Source organism: Triturus cristatus, chromosome 6 (genome assembly GCF_964204655.1).
Source record: "Triturus cristatus chromosome 6, aTriCri1.1, whole genome shotgun sequence".
Lineage (NCBI taxonomy): Eukaryota > Metazoa > Chordata > Amphibia > Caudata > Salamandridae > Triturus > Triturus cristatus.
Genome location: NC_140589.1, coordinates 620,139,590 through 620,156,086, shown reverse-complemented (window position 1 = coordinate 620,156,086; position 16,497 = coordinate 620,139,590). Strand labels below are relative to the sequence as shown.

Genomic DNA, 16,497 nt, shown 5'->3' with positions numbered 1-16,497 from the left:
GAAAGTGGCAGGTGCATTCTTCAAACCAAAGGGCATTACCACAAATTGATAATGTCCTCCTGGGGTCGAGAAAGCAGTTTTGGCCTTTGCATTCTCAGCTAGTCTGATTTGCCAGTAGCCTGCTGTCAGGTCAAATGTACTCAAAAACTTGGCAGCTGCCAATCTGTCAATGAGCTCATCTGCCCTAGGTATTGGGTGAGCATCTGTCCTAGTGACAGCATTGAGACCTCTGTAATCCACGCAAAACCTCATCTCTCTCTTACCATCTTGGGTGTGAGGTTTTGGCACAAGAACTACAGGACTAGCCCAAGGGCTCTCTGAAGGTTCAATGACTCCCAGCTCCAACATCTTTTGTACCTCAATCTTTATGCAGTCCCTGACATGGTCAGGTTGCCTGTAGATTTTACTCTTCACAGGCAGACTGTCACCAGTGTCCACCTCATGGGTGCACCAGTTTGTCTGACTTGGGGTCAGAGAGAACATATGTCTGTAGGCCTGCAGAACTTGTCTGCAGTCCTGTTGCTGATGGTCAGTGAGGCTGTCAGAAAAGACCACACCATCAACTGAACCATCATCAGGGTTCTGAGTCAGCAGGTCTGGGAGAGGGTCACTCTCTTCCTCCTGCCCCTCATCTGTAGCCATGAGTAAGCCCATGTCTGCCCTGTCAACATATGCCTTTAACCTGTTGACATGAAGCACCCTGTGGGGGTTTCTGGGAGTCCCAAGGTCCACCAAGTAGGTGACTTCTCCCTTCTGTTCAATAGTGTGGGGTCCAGACCATTTGTCCTGGAGTGCTGCTGGGGCCACTGGCTCCAACACCCACACTTTCTGTCCTGGCTGGTACACAGTCAGCACAGCCTTTTGGTCATGCGAAGCTTTTTTGAGTTCTTGGCTTGCCTCAAGGTTTTTAGAAGCCTTCTTCATATACTCTGCCATCCTGTGGCGGAGGCCAAGTACATAATCCACTATGTCCAGTTTGGGTTGTCTGAGAGGTCTCTCCCATCCTTCCCTCACTAAACACAGGGGTCCCCTTACAGGATGCCCAAACCAAAGCTCAAAAGGGCTGTAGCCAACCCCCTTTTGTGGGACCTCTCTGTAAGCAAACAGAAGGCAGGGTAAAAGGATGCCCCATCTTCGCCTAAGCTTGTCTGGTAAACCTTTTATCATCCCTTTTAGGGTCTTGTTGAATCTCTCCACAAGCCCATTGCATTGTGGGTGATAGGGTGTAGTGAATCTGTAGTTAACACCACACTCCTTCCACATTGCAGTCAAATATCCTGACATGAAGTTGGCACCTCTGTCAGAGACAACCTCCTTTGGAAAGCCCACTCTGGAGAATACTCCAAGTAGGGCCCTTGCCACAACAGGAGCTGTTGTGGTCCTTAGGGGTATAGCTTCTGGATACCTGGTGGCATGGTCCACTAACACCAGTATGAATCTGTGCCCAGATGCTGTTTGGGGGTCCATTGGTCCTACAATGTCTATCCCCACTCTCTCAAAGGGGACCCCCGCCACAGGTAGTGGTATGAGGGGGGCCTTTGTGGTGCCACCTGATTTGCCACTGGCTTGGCAGGTGACACAGGAGCGACAAAACTCCTTGGTATCTTCTGACATGTGAGGCCAGTGAAAGTGAGGGACAAGTCTGTCCCAGGTCTTATTCTGGCCTAAGTGTCCTGCAAGGGGAATATCATGGGCCAAGGTAAGAAGGAAGCCTCTGAAACTCAATGGTATGACCAACCTCCTGGATGCACCAGGCTTGGGGTCTCTAGCCTCTGAGTACAGTAGCCCTTCATCCCAATACACTCTATGGGTACCTTGAGCATTCCCTGCAGCCTCAGCAGCAGCCTGCTGTCTGAGGGGTTCAAGAGAAGGACAGTCTAATTGTGCCTGCCTCAGATCTGCCCTTGAAGGTCCCCCTGTCCCAAGAAACTCAACCTGGTCAGGTTCCAGTTCTTCTAGGACAGTTCCTTCAGGGCTCTCAGAATCATCCTCCTGTGAGGGATGACTCTCTACCTGAGGCAGGGGGGGAAGGCACAGCCTTAACCCTACTGCTCTTTCTCTTGGGTTGTGTCTGGTCCATTGTCCCAGGATCCAGCACTTGTTCAGTGTTGCACTTTTTGGCCTGTGACCTGGTCACAGCAAGGACATGTGCATCTATTCCCAGCATTTCTGCATGGGTCCTATACTCCACTTCAGCCCACACTGAAGTTTCAAGGTCATTTCCCAACAGACACTCTACAGGAAGATCTGAACTCACCACAACTTTCTTGAGGCCAGTTACCCCTCCCCAGGAGAAGTTAACAATTGCCACACTATGGGAGGTAGTGGCATTGCTAGCGTTGGTCACTAGGTAATTCTCACCTAGCATGATCTGTCCAGGGTCCACAAAGGCAGGTGTCACCATTGTGACACTAGCACCTATGTCCCTGTAGGCCTGAGCCATTCTTTGGTTGATCAAAGGAGTCTGTCTGTACTTGCCCAGTTTACTGGGACCCACAGTAGAGGACAAAGCTATGTCCCCATCACAGATCAGAACAGCCTGAGTGGGTATTCTGACTAGGCCAGAATCCACTTCAGTTCCCAGGGTTAACCCTATTACACCCTTTTGCTGGGAACCACCACTTACAGCTGGACTAGGGGGTACAGTTGCCTTAGGGGCAATGGTGGTTGGGGGCTTGTCCTTTTTGGTGCACTCACTAAACCAATGTGAATTTGACTTACAATAGTTACACCAAGGTTTCTTTTGGCCATCTTTCTTTTTATCCTTTTTGGGACCACCCTCCCCCTGAGCCTTTTGGGGGCCTAGTGAAGACTTCTGGTCTTTTGATTTCTGCTCATTACCCTTCTGGTCTGCCTTTTTCTGATCACTGCCCTGGTTCTGGTTTTTCTGCTTAACTCTAGTCCTGACCCACCTATCTGCCTTCTTTCCCAATTCCTGGGGAGAAGCTAGGTCAGAGTCAATCAACTATTGATGCAGCAGCTGGTTTTGACAGTTGTTAAGTATTTGTTCTCTCATGATCAAATTATACAATCCTGTATAGTCCTTACCCTTACTACCCAATAACTAGCCTTCCAAAGCCTTAGTGGCACAATCTACAAAGTCAGTTCAGTCCTGAGTCTGTGTCTTCTGGGTATCCCTGAACAACAACCTGTATTGTTCAGTGGTTAGGCCAAACCCATCAATCAGAGCACTCTTCAGGACAGTGTAATTGTCAGCATCATCATCACTAACTGTGAGGAGCTTGTCTCTACCTTTCTCAGAGAAGGAGAGCCACAAGATAGCTGCCCACTGACTTTGGGGTACCTGCTGTACTTTGCAAGCTCTCTCCAAAGCAGTTATCCATTTGTGGATGTCATCCCCAAATTTGTAGGGAGGGACAATCTTGCTCAGGTTTCTATTATCATAGGCCCCGTCTCTATCCTTAGGGATATTGCTGCCACCAGTGGGTCCTAGTCCACTTAACTTTTGCTCTCTGGCCAGAGCAAGTCTCTCTTTGGCAAGGGCAAGTTCTTCCCTTTCAATCCTCAGATTGACTTCCTTCATTCTGGCCTGATGCTCTTTTCTCTGTGGAGAGGTCATTCCCCTGTGAGAAGAGGCATTGGAGCTATTAGAGACATGGGAGTGGATAGATTCCCTTGAAGGGGATCTTCCTCTCCTGCTTCTCTGGTTAAGTCCACTTGAGGGTCTGTATGGGGGAACCCCAGTCAGACTCCCATGTAGGCTTAAGTTAGCCTGGCTAAGTCTCCTAACTTGGACCTGGCTGTCTACCTCATCTTCTGAAGTCCCTGCTGACTCTTCTTGATCAGTATTGTGAGGGGAATCTTCTGCAGAGGGCAGACCCTCATTGGTACCTAAGGCACCACCCTGGGAGGCTTTCTGAGCATCATACTCTTCTAAGATCTCCACTAGATAAATGAGGGTAGGATTTGAACCCTGTTTTAACTTTCTGGAGGTACACAATTGTCTCATCTCCTGAAAAGTTAGGGTATCATATCTAGAGGGTATCTTTCTAGGATATCCCCCTCCTGAGAGAGAATCACCTTGATCTCCTCTCAGAGACATGATCTAGTGAGGGTGTGGTGTGAGCACCTACCTACACTAGTTGTATCTACTAAAACCTCTCTAGTAGTTGTAGTCAGGGTGTGCTAGTCCCTTCAACCTACAACAACTAAGTTCAGTAGAAATTAAGTATTTATAAGCTATGTTATATGTACCTTACAAATATCTTTGTGATCGTTCAATTTGATATCTCAAGATTGCAATGGTATTACAACAGCAAGCTCAGATCCCAACCGCTGCTCACCAATGTGAGAAGTTGGCCTGATATATGATGTCACTAGTTCTAGTGTACACCTTGTATCAGTCCAAACAACCCTTATGGTGATTGGTTGTAAAGTCAACCTTATAGACCAGCTATCCTAGTGGTAGCATGGACAAGAGCAGTCTTAGGCTAAACTCTGTATGGCATGTGAAGCCAGCTGATATACCATTTGCAATCCCTTGAATACCAAATGAAAGGACACCACAACAGATATATTATAAAAATAGAATGTATTTATTCTAGTCAAAATACCCTCAGCACTCTTTATGAGATTCGAGGTAAGTACAACACAGTCTTATTTAAGCATACATAAGTCACACAAGTAAGTAATACAGTTAGGCCCTAGGGGCCACGTAAACCATATACTAAGTAAGTGGTATAAGAACCACTGTCACGAACACAGGGTAGGCCTAGGCCTAGGGAATCGCTGGGGCTACACTATCCTATCAGTTGCTAGGCAGTGGGAGGCCCACGGGATTCAGGTGCAGAGTGGAAACACTCACGCGTAATGCGTTAAAGTCGATAGAAATAGTAGTATTTAGAAACAAACTGGCACATGCATCAACAAAGACTTTTGCGATTCCTTAATTGCGATTTTTAAGGAATCGCAATTAAGGAATTGCAAAAGCCTATGCATGTAGGAATTGCTATAAAAATAGTGATTCCTACTAATTCCTTAATTGCGACTTGCAAATTGCGAGTCGTAATTAAGGAATGCCGTCCCAATCATTCCTATGGGCCTCCAGGCCCTTAGGAATGATTTGGAGATTGCATGAGCAAATTGCGAGTACCAGTAGGTACTCGCAAATTGCTCATGCAATTTCAAGGGTGCAAGGGTGTCAAAATGACACCCTATTGCACCCCTGAAATATATCTGTGCACATATGTTGCACACACACATGCTCTAAGGGCATGTGTGTGCGCAACATGAAACTTTGAAAAATGCACAAAAGTGCATTTTTCAAAGTTTTTGCAAATTACCATGAAGTTCAACTTCATGGTAATTTGCTCCCCCTATTAGCGAAATCGCTAATATTTTAACTTTAATGCATTGCATTTAAGGAATCTCAATTTGGGATTCCTTAAATGCAATTGCAATTTAAGGAATCGCTATTTAAAGATTCCTTAAATTGCGATTTTTGCATTTGGGATGATGCATCCCAAATGCAAAAATACCGGTCGCAAAGGGGCAGATTCTGCTAATCTGCCTGTTTGCGACCAGTTTTCTCGTTGATGCATGTGGCCCTAAGAGTTTTTAGACACTTCGGAAGGAACTAGGAGTTAGAGACTTGGAAACTAGACACTTGGATAGTCAATACCCTTGTGAGCACTGGAGTACTCAAGTTACCTAGCCCACGGGCTGCGGGTGCATAGGTGTGAACTTGCGTCGGGTTTCGTCGTCGACTCCTATGGATGCCTGAAGAAAGTTGCTGACAGGCAGTCAGTGAAGAATGTCCGGTGGATTCCAAGGATGGAATCAGGAAGGAGGATACCTGCAAGCAGAGGGGACAGAGTCTAGGTCACCAGCCAGGAGCCGGGAAGGAACCAGGCGATGTCGTGAAGATGCAGGTGAAGAGGTGAAGCTTGTCGCAGCAGCCACGGGTACCAGGAGGCGTCGAGGACGACCAGAACCAGGAGTCGAGCTGTCCCACGAGGGCTCTTGCTGTCGGCGGCGTCGATGTCGAGTTGGGACACAACAAGCCTTGGCAAGCGCAACCCACGCAGAATGAAGGATTCGCTTCTGTTGCAGACCAGGAAGGTCTGAGGTGCTTCTCTTTTGCAGGGAAGCAAGGGCCAGTCTGGAGGAGCCAAACCAGCGGTGGAAAGTTACAGGTTCGTCGTCGCAGAGGTCGCTAGCCAACGGGCAAGCAACCGGACAGACGCGTCGAGCAGGAAAATGCAGAAGGGCCCCACGCAGAACTTGTGGAGTGTGGAGGGCTGAACTTCGGTGCAGATGGTGCTCGGGGTTGGGGCTTCTCAATCCCCAGAGCACAACTTCGAGGATGCCTCAGAAGCTGCGCTGGAAGCAAGTCGCCAATTTTCCCAGGTAGCCGGTCCCACGTCTCTCGTCGCCTCCACGGATCTCAGCTTTGCTGTGGATGTGGATCAGGGTCGGAGAAGTCTGGAAGTCAAGGCGCTGGTCGGGCTCTGCAGTCGGTTCCTCGTAGAACGTTGAGCAAAGCAAACGGCAGGTCGCTTGATGGTGCCTGTTTGCACAGGGTGGTCACTCCTTGGCCACAAGGGAGATTCTTCAGTCTTCTTCCGTAGTCGAATGTCGAAGGTCCAGAGTTTCTGTTCAAGTTCAGTTATCAGGATAATCCAAAGTCCTAGGGACTCAGCTCCCACTCATATACTAATCTGGGGGGCTGGGTTACCTGCTAGGTCCCTCCTATGGGTGGGACCAGGGAGGGGGGTGGTTACACCCCCTTCCCTTTATCCAGTTTCGCGCCAGGACTGGGGCTGGAGTGCCCCAGCACCGGTTTGAACTGGACTATGCATGGGACACCTTGTGTGCCCCAGGCAGTGTCTCGTTTCATTCATCCCTCCCTGCCTCAATACACTAAGGCCTGTCTAGGGTGGTGCTAGCACCTCCCAAGGCAGGAAACCTATTGTCTAAGCCTCCCTCGCTGGAAGGACTCCAAAGCAGCAGGAGGTCAGACTTGTGTCTGTGGCAGCAGCATCCATTTTGTGATGCTGGGGCTCTGGTTAACTTTAACCGGGTAGTAGGTCTTCAACATGTCCTCTCCCACTAGAAGGGAGGAATACTATCCTCATCGCCAGAAATGGTGTGGGGGTAGTATTCCAAAGTGTTAGACACCTTACACGACATGTTTTGATAAAGCCAAACCATAGTTACCATAACCGCGAGGATTATAAGGCACTTTAAGAGTATATGGTAGGCGATATCATAGAACAGCTATAAGGACATGGTTCCGAAAGCTGCAGACAGGCTCAGCTCATGCTAGAGCACCATCTCACATGTTACCAAGCACTCTGCCTTCAGGATTGTTAAGGCCTGCTATAGAGTGACTGATAGGTTACCCATGTGTCTATATATAAGGTAGGTATAGGAATACTACACCTAAGCAAGGGGTGTTTACACGACCTTGCCCCAGCTGAGTGATCAGCCAGTTGTGTCATAATGGAAGGCCAGCCAGGGGTGGCATAATACATGCTGCAGCCCCTGGTAGGTCTAGGGTACACCTATGCCCTGGGTACCTAAGGTACACTGTACAGGGTCCAAAAAGGTGATCCTTACCAATTGGGTTATGTACCTAAAGTACATAGTGAATTTAGAGAGAACAGCTGGGCTGTGGGTCCGATTAGCAGGCCCACAGCCACATCTAAGTCGAAAACCAGTGAAGCAAAAGCAAAAAGTGGGGGTGAACATAGAAAGCAGACCCTACTCTCCTACAGAGGTGCCCAATCAAACCATCAGTATCTGAGAGATTGTCCCAAGAACTTAATCGCAGCCCACTGCAGACGAAAGGAGGAAACCTTCAAACCAAACACAGCCCCATCCTGGAGAAATAACATCACCTCAAACAAAGAAGAAGCAGGGTCCAAACCCTTATCACAACACCACCTACCGAAAGGACGACAGTGCCGTAGGTACGATTTGTTGGTAGAAGAGCACCTAGCCGCCAGCAGAGTTGAGGTCGAACCAGCCGGAACCCACTTACGCAGCAGCCCTAAGCGTTCAACCTCCAGGCTGCCAAGCGCATCGGGGACAGAACATCCAGCTGCAACACAGGGAACAACAACGGGGACGGAGTTAGAGGCAGCAACCACTCCACCTCTGAACGCATCTTGACCAAGAGAGGAAACCAGGAGGCACGAGGTCAAGCCGAAGCCACTAGAATCCCAGGCGCTCGTAAGGACTGGACCTGCAGAAGGAACCGAAGAAGGGAAAGGGAGAAAAGGCATACTGAAGATCGCAAGGCCATGGGCAGGAGAGAGCATCCACCGCCCAAGCCGAACTCTCAAGACTGCAGGAGCAAAACCTGGCCACCTTGGCAGTGCCACACTTGCAAAAAGGTCCATCACCGGAACACCCCAGCGCACTGTCCGGTCCACAAACAACTCCTGGCGGAGGGAAAAATCCACTGAGGACGGGATGGCTCTGCCGAGAGCATCTGCCAGGGAATTGGGCACTGCCTGAATATGAATCACCGAGAGCGCCAACAGACAGGATTCTGCCCAACTGAACAACTTCTCTACCGCCAGAGCAAGAGAGGAGGACTTGGTCCCCCCCTGCCTGTTCACATAAGCCATGGCTGTAACGTTGTCCGTCCGGATCAGAACAACCAAACCCCGCAGAAACCGGGAGAAGGCCCTCAGAGCCAAACGAACAGCCTCCAATTCGAAGACCTCCCGCTCTGCGAGAGGGACCAGAAGCCCTTGGCCTGATGATTCCCCAAGCAGGCCCCCCACCCGGCAGGCTGGTATCTGTGGCGACCACCAAAGGTGCCAGAGGAAAGAGAGAGACCCCTGTAGCAGGTGACCCTGAACCAGCCACCAACCCAGATTCTTCCTGATCTGAGGGGACGCCGGAATCGGAGAAGAGAGGTGGAGACAATGGGTAGACCAATGCGCCAGAATGTAAATCATCAGTTTGTGCAAATGAAACCGGGCCCATGGAACCAGAAAAACCGTGGCTGTCAGATCCCCTTGGACCTGGTGCCAATGAGCCGCCACATGGACCTGGTGAGACAGAAGAGACAGAATGTGAGAAGAGATTTTGGACACCCGAACTGGGGCTTTGTGACCACCCCCAAATCTGTACAAAATCTAGCCCCAATAAAGAGACAATCTTGGGACGGAACAAGGCAGACTTTTCCCACACTGACAAGAAAACCGTGTCCCCTCAAAATGTCCAGAACCACCCCCGTGTGACTGAGAGCCAACTGGAACGAGAGAGCGTGAACCAACCAATCGTCCAAGTAGGCATGGAGAAAAATCCCTGATTGTGAATCAATGCCACCTCCGGAGCCAAAAGCTTGGTGAAGACCCATGGAGCAGACTTCAGCCCGAATGGCAAAACTGCAAAATGCAAAAAATTCTGATGCTCCCGAGACATGGGAACATGCAGATAAGCGTCTTGAAGATCTATAGAAGTCAGGAAGTCCCGGACCCCCACCAACGGAATTATGGACTGCAAAGTCACCATCTTGAAGTGAACGGTCCAGACCCAACCATTCACCCTCTTGAGGTCCAGAACCGGCCAGAACCCCCCTGACACCTTTTGAACCAGAAACAGAATAGAATAACAACCCATTCCTTGCTCCGCCAGGAGGACCGGCACTATCACTTTCTTCTCCAGAAGATTCCGAAACACCTCCCTCCAGAAGCGTCCTCCTCTTCTCAGGATCCCTGGGAAAAGGAGTACGGATGGTGCCCCAGCCGGGCGGAAGAACAACAAAGTCGATAAGATAACCGCTCCTGACAATGCTCAAAGCCCAATGGTCTCTCACATCCAGACTCCAAGCATTCACAAAATAAACAGCTTCCCACCCACAGGCCTCGAAGCTGTCTCGCCATCGTTGTCAGGACTTCCGCTTGAAGGAATCTGACTGACACCTGGGACCTGCCAGGGAAGATGCCTTCTTGGGCTGGAACTTACACGGACAGTCCGAAAAGGGCTTGGAGGACTGACGGGAAGAATGAAACGAAGAAGGAGGATTCCAGAAACGACAGGATTGGGAAGACGAATAATTCCCCTTGTATGACACACCATGCTATCGATCCTTGATGGCCTTCATGATCATGCTGTCCAGCTGCTCACCAAAAAGCATTTTGTTATCAAAAGGAATTTTAAGGAGAGAAGAATTCTCTGAGAAATCCGCCTTGCAGTCCCTCATCCACAGCTTCCTACGAGCCAGGATCATGGAACCAGAAGCCATGGCAGAAGATTTAAGAACATCAGAAGAGACGTCAGGCAATAACTTGGCCTGTTGTTCCATTTGGACAAGTAAGTCAGAGCAGTCTGTCTCCTCCTGAATAGCCGTGGCAAGTTTTTCAAAGTCAGACACCAAGGACTGCGCAGCATAAGCAGAGTATATGCCAACCCTCAATGTCAAATTTTCAGCAGGGAAAGCCTTTTTCAGAGCCCCATCCACTTTGTCAGTTGCATCCGCAGGGGAACAATCCTCCAGATTGATCGCCGTATGACCAATCAGAGTGGTCAACACGGCATCCACCTTCACAGAGTGCGGAAAAGAGACCTCCCCCTCCTCCAGAGAGTACAGCTTCTGCAAAAATCATGGAACAGAGGAGCGCTCCAGATCGCGCTATTCCCCAGAAATCAAGTCTTTGATGTGACCATGAAAAGGAATCGCAAATACAGGGGGCTTAACATATTGAGGAAAAATGTCCTCCAACCCTTTGGGAGAAGAAAAAGGTAAAAATCCCAAGTTCTCCCGGATGTGTTGAAGAATAACAGGAACCTCCTCTCTAAGAACAAACTTCTCCGAAGAGGTAGAAGGCCAGCTATTGTCCGATGCCGAGGAATCCTCAAGGGGTGAATCCACCGGACCAACCCTAGAGTGAGAAACTCTGCATTTAGCCGGAACCCTGGTGTCCAGAGCACGAGCCACAGCAGCCTCAATTATATCTTGCACCTCAGAAGCCAACAGTAGGGCAGAAGAGTCCCCCAGATCCCTAGACCTACTCCGGCGAGCCGGAATGGGCTCATCATCGTCAGAAGAGGAGGACAGCACATGCTTGTGCTTGGGAGTACGCTTTCCCATCATAATGACACACAGACAGAAGTACAGCAGACAGACACCCATAAATAGGTGCCCCTGCCAACAGCAAGGACCAACCAAGATTGGTCACAAAAACTGGGAGGAAACCCCAGACTCCCAATAAAAAATGAGCCAAAGCAGAGCAAAAATGCAAACCCAATCAGAAAAGAACTAGTCAGAGTCGAGAAAATGATTTAAATAAAACATCCTTTTTCAAGGCCTTTACTATGCACAGGAACCTGAAACAGCCAGCCTCCAACCCAGAAAGACCGCCCCAACCACACAGGGCCGATGACTTCTGTCAGCCGGATCCCGCCTGCTCTGCCTCCAAGAGCGCACTGCGACTCCAGATGCGGTGAGGGAAGGCACCGCGCTGGCCAGGCCGGTCCCGCCATGCCCAGCAGGCTGACGTCCAAAAGAATCAACGAAGGGAAGAAGAAGACCGCATTACTGTAAACGGCCAATGCATGGTACACACGTCTCATCAGGTGAGACACAGAAAAAAAGGAGGTTGGAGGGGGCTGGAGGCATTATATGCTCCATGTTTAAGGTCACGTGGTATGGGTGCCTGGTGAGGCAGGGATGCCTCCTTTATGTCATGAAGGGAAGTAAGGGAGGGACGAGGAGGTAATGTCAGAATCCCTTGTATCACACCCAGACACCTGCACAGTGAAGATGCGGATGGAGTTTGATGGTGCCCTGTTCCCTCTCCACTGCACCCTTGTTTGTGTCCCATCCTGCATCCAAGGTGCTTGGACAGTGGCGGCTCCTCCACTAATGCGGAGGAGCATTGCCCCACTGAGCAAAAAGGGAAAATAAAATGATAATAACGTATGACTATTGTAATTTAATTTTTTCCTATTGCATGCTGTCAGCAGCCTGTGTGCAGTGTGAGGTGGGGCTGGCCAGAGCAGGGGAGGAGTGGTTTGCACTCTCAAAGTGCACATGAACAGTTTGGTCGGCCCTCTTGGGCCGAACAAACATTTCATGCGCACTTTGCATGTTCCTACCAGGCTGCATTACACAGCCTGGTCAAGAACAGGCAGAGGCTTCCTGTTCCAGTCTCGCTCAGACCAATCACAACGCTGCATTGCAGCGTTATGATTGGCTCAGGGGAGCCTGTGTGCCGATGCATCCTGCTGCCCCCGAGGCAAAAGAGGTGGCGGCCAGCAGTTAAAGGTAAGTGTTTTTTTATTATTTTGGTATTTAAACCCCTTACTGTGCTTGGTGTGTACTCTTCAGTACCGCCACTTGCTGCCTGCCATCTCACTACACCACACAGTCAGGCTCCCACTTGTTCCACACTCGCGTCCCTTTCTGCTACCTTTCCTTCGCCTCATGCGTTCCTAGCACCTGCTCCTTTCCAGCATCTCCGCTGACCCCTGTCACACTCCTTCCTTTGTCAGGAGTTAGGAGAGTTGTGGGTCTTTTTCAGAGATGTCTTTCATGCCCTCTTCACTGTTCTGAGTCTCCACACTACCAGCCTGCTGCTGCCCTGCCAGTGCACCACAGTTTGTGGTGCTCTTCTGTGGGTCATGGCCCTGCCACACTGCTGCACAGATGCTGGTCCAATCACTTATTTTACACAAACTGCAAGAGACAGAATGGTAGAGAAAGGGGGAAAAGGACAGGTGGGAGAGGGTGAACACACACACGGAAAAAGAGTGGCCAACAGACCCTCACATGTCCCCAGCATGGTGAAAGAATAGGGGTGTCAGGTGATGGGTGTGTGGAGATGCGTGTGAGTGACAATGCATGTATGTGGATATGCGTTCGGTTACTGTTCCAAAGGTGCAAGCAAGAGAAGCTTTCAATGCCAATACATACCCCAAGCTTGCTATACGCTGTGCGTTATACAAGAAAAAATAGGGATACTTAAATTATTTCAACGCCTCCTCATGGGTGGTAAGCGCTATATAAATTACATTTATTTTGTGTAAATACTGGGAGAGACCAACACATCTGACATTCTTACAGTGCATGCATATCTAGTAAACAGAGCCTGAACAAAATGAAAAGCTGCCTCTCTTAAGTATGTGTGAAGTGCTAATCTTTGTTTCTCCTCTGCTTCATTTGCATCAGGTGTGAGGCTCCTGACTGCTCCCAGCCAGGAGACTCGAACAAAAGGAGGCCTGATGACCTCTCAAATTCGGACTTTGTTATGGGCCCAGCAGGAGTCTAAAATAAAAAATCTCCGTCCCTGCCTGCACGTTGTTACTTGTTGCAGATGGAAAGCAGACAACGTGAAGGCGCTGCTAAAACGTTGTGGTATCCTAGCTATGGATGCTTCCAGTGTCATGGTAACTGGAAGCATATTACATAGCAGGATTCTAGAATAGGCAGGGAGGATCAGTTGGTGTGGGGCTACAGTTGATGGAACACGTACCTGCTTGCTCCTGAATAAAGATACTACTATTTTCTACTATTTGGCACCGGATCTTTCATTACATTTTGGCGACGAGGGTGGGATTTATAAAGTGTGCAGGAGAAGAATTAACAAAAGTAACAAGAAAACTGTAGGGTGCATTGATAACAAGGTTATTGAAGGTGAAGCCAACACTGATTCATCCAGTGATGATGGTATAATATGCATTGAAGATGTGAGTGAATCAGAGAATATTGTTTTGAATGTAAATATTAAATTGAAGAAAAAACCTGTATGTGACATAACCATCGGTGGAGTACATTTACAAATTTTACCTGATTCTGGATCCCCCTATACTATCATCCGTCACACTGTTTGGGAGCACAATTTTGTGAATGTTTTAAACAAAAAGTTAGAGCCTCCTGACATCCAACCAGTAACGTTTACAGAAGAAAAAATTCCAATGTTGGGATTCATGAAAGAAGTTTTCCAATTTAAAGATAGAAGTGCACTGGGTAAGCTATATGTAGCTGAAAAGGGACATTCAGTCTTAGGCTGGGTAGACCAAGGAGCATTAGGAATCATTTTTAAACCCAAAATGGAAGATCAGGTAATGCTCTTAGATGAAGGGGAAAAAACTTTCTACTGACAACATTGTTAAGCAATTTCCTTCTGTCTTCTCTGGGGAAGTTGGGAAATTAATTGGGCTCACACACAAAATTGTGTTAAAAGACAATGCTATTCCCCTCAGTCACAAGCCAAGGAACATTCCCATTAGTGTAAGGGAAGGAGTTTTGGCAGAATTAGATGCATTAGAGAAGAAGGGCATAATCCAGCCACTAGAAAGTGCAGAATGGTTGGCCCCATTGGTCGTAGCACGCAAACCTGATGGCCGTTTGCAACTATGTATTGACTTGAGGGACTTAAACAAGAATATTGTAGTCAACAAGTTCCGATTATCCTGAATAGACGAACTCCTAGCCCAATCCAAAAGCATTACATGGTTTTAGACCATAGACGTAACCTCTGCATACCACCAAATCCAATTACACGACAGCAGCAAGAACTTGACAGCATTCATAACACCCTTTGAATGCTACCGCTTTGTCAGAATGCCGTTCGGCCTAGCTACGGTGGCAGCTGTCTTCCAAAGGTTAATGCACAATCTTTTCAAAAACCAAAAAGGGGTAACTTACTTTTAGGACGACATTTTGATAATGGGTTGTGATACAAATGAACATGATGAACGGCTTACTGCTGTGTTAAGCACGCTAGCAAAAAAAGGACTTACTGCAGAAATAAAAAACATGTAAATTTGCGATGAAATCAGTCACTTACCTAGTTCATGAGGTGGGGGGGTGACAGGATTTCACCCAAAAAGAAATTGATTTCTGCAATTAGTAATGCTCCCATACCCAAGTCAAAAGATGATGTAAGATCCTTTCTTGGCTTAGCCGAGTTGTATTCCAAGTATGTACAGAATTTTGCTGCTAAAACATATAATCTAACACAATTACTCAAAGTAAAGCAAGAGTTTTACTGGAATACAGAGCTTCAGAAAGATTTTGATAAAATCAAACATGATTTAGTCTCTGCTTTTCCTTTACAAGCGTTTGACAGTTTTGCTCACAGCATCGTCACCACTGATGCTAGTGGCAAAAGACTTGGTGCAGTTCTGTCTCAAGTCAATTAAAAAGGCGTTGAAGTTACTGTTGCATTCGCATCTCGTTCTCTTCCCCTTGCTGTTGAGAAATTCTGTTATAGAGAAAGAGATGTTGGCCACAGTTTGGGCCATGGAGAAATTCAGACAGTTCGTCTGGTGCACAAAATTTACTTTACGCACCGACAACAAACCCTTGCTCAAAATATTGATTTCTGAGGGCATAATAAAAGCTACCCCCAGAATAGCTAGGATGAGTTTAAAGTTGTTAGATTTCACGTATGAGGTTGAATATTTACCAGGCAAAAGAAACCAAGTGGCTCATTATCTCAGCAGATCTACTTTGCAACTACAAGAAATAGAGAATGCCGATTGGGACAACTTTAGTGTAGCTATTGTTTATGACCCTGCATGTGCCATTTCCAAAGAAGAATGGGACACTGGATATTTGCATGATAAACACTGAGTGATGCTAGTAACTATGTTGCTAAAGGTTGGCACAACAAAATAGAATTGCAAGGTGACCTAAGAGCAATGTGGGCGATAAAAGATTAATTGTTCATTGTGATAGCAACTACTTATGCAGAGGTGAAAGGATTGTTGCACTTACAAATTAACGTACCAGAATTTTAGAAATCAATCACGAAGGCCATCTGGGCACAGTCAAACCTAAAAATAAAATAAAAATGTTGTACTGGTGGCCCGGGATTGATAAAGACACTGAAAGTTTTGTCAAGCCATGTTCCATTGGTAGGAATTCTGACAAGACCCAACGGGTGTTTCAACCAACACTTGGCTCCAGACTTATCCCTGACCATTCCTGGGAGGATTTAAGTATTGATTGGCTAGGTCCTATTGAAGACGATAGTGGTTGAATAAAACACATTCTTCTCGTCATTGACAACTACTCGAAGTGGCCAGAAATTGAAATTACTGAGAGTTTTTACTCTAAGGTAGTTATTAATTTCTTAGAAAAACTATTTATACGAGAAGATATACCCAAAACTATCCTCAGCAATAATGGTCCACAATTTTCGTCAGAAAAAGGAATGGCATAGAAAAAGGAATGGCATTTGTGAAAAAAAACTCCTGCCTACCACCCGGCTGGGAATGGTATAGTTGAACACTTCAATAGAGCAATTATGGGCAGCGTACAAGCTTCGATAAGTGCTGGAAAAGATTGGGAAAAGGAATTATTCAGCACCATATGGGCTTACAGAATCACTCCTACGTGTACCAGCTACAGTCTTTTAAGATTTTAAGAGGCAGGGAACCCTCCACAAAGGACAATGTAGCGTGGAATTGCATAAATATATGTGGCAAATGGTCACCTGCTGTTGTCCGCTCTAAAGCACGAAATAGACATGAGTCTTATAAAGTCAACTTCGACAAGAAACATTGCAC

At 47.6% G+C, this 16,497-nt stretch overlaps 1 protein-coding gene across 4 annotated transcripts in view; it reads right to left on the bottom strand.

Moving 5' to 3' along the window:
- The window catches only part of USP45 (ubiquitin specific peptidase 45), a 1,582,349-nt gene that overhangs the window by 1,313,231 nt on the left and 252,621 nt on the right, over nt 1-16,497 (bottom strand). The gene's annotated exons all lie outside the window — the stretch shown is intronic.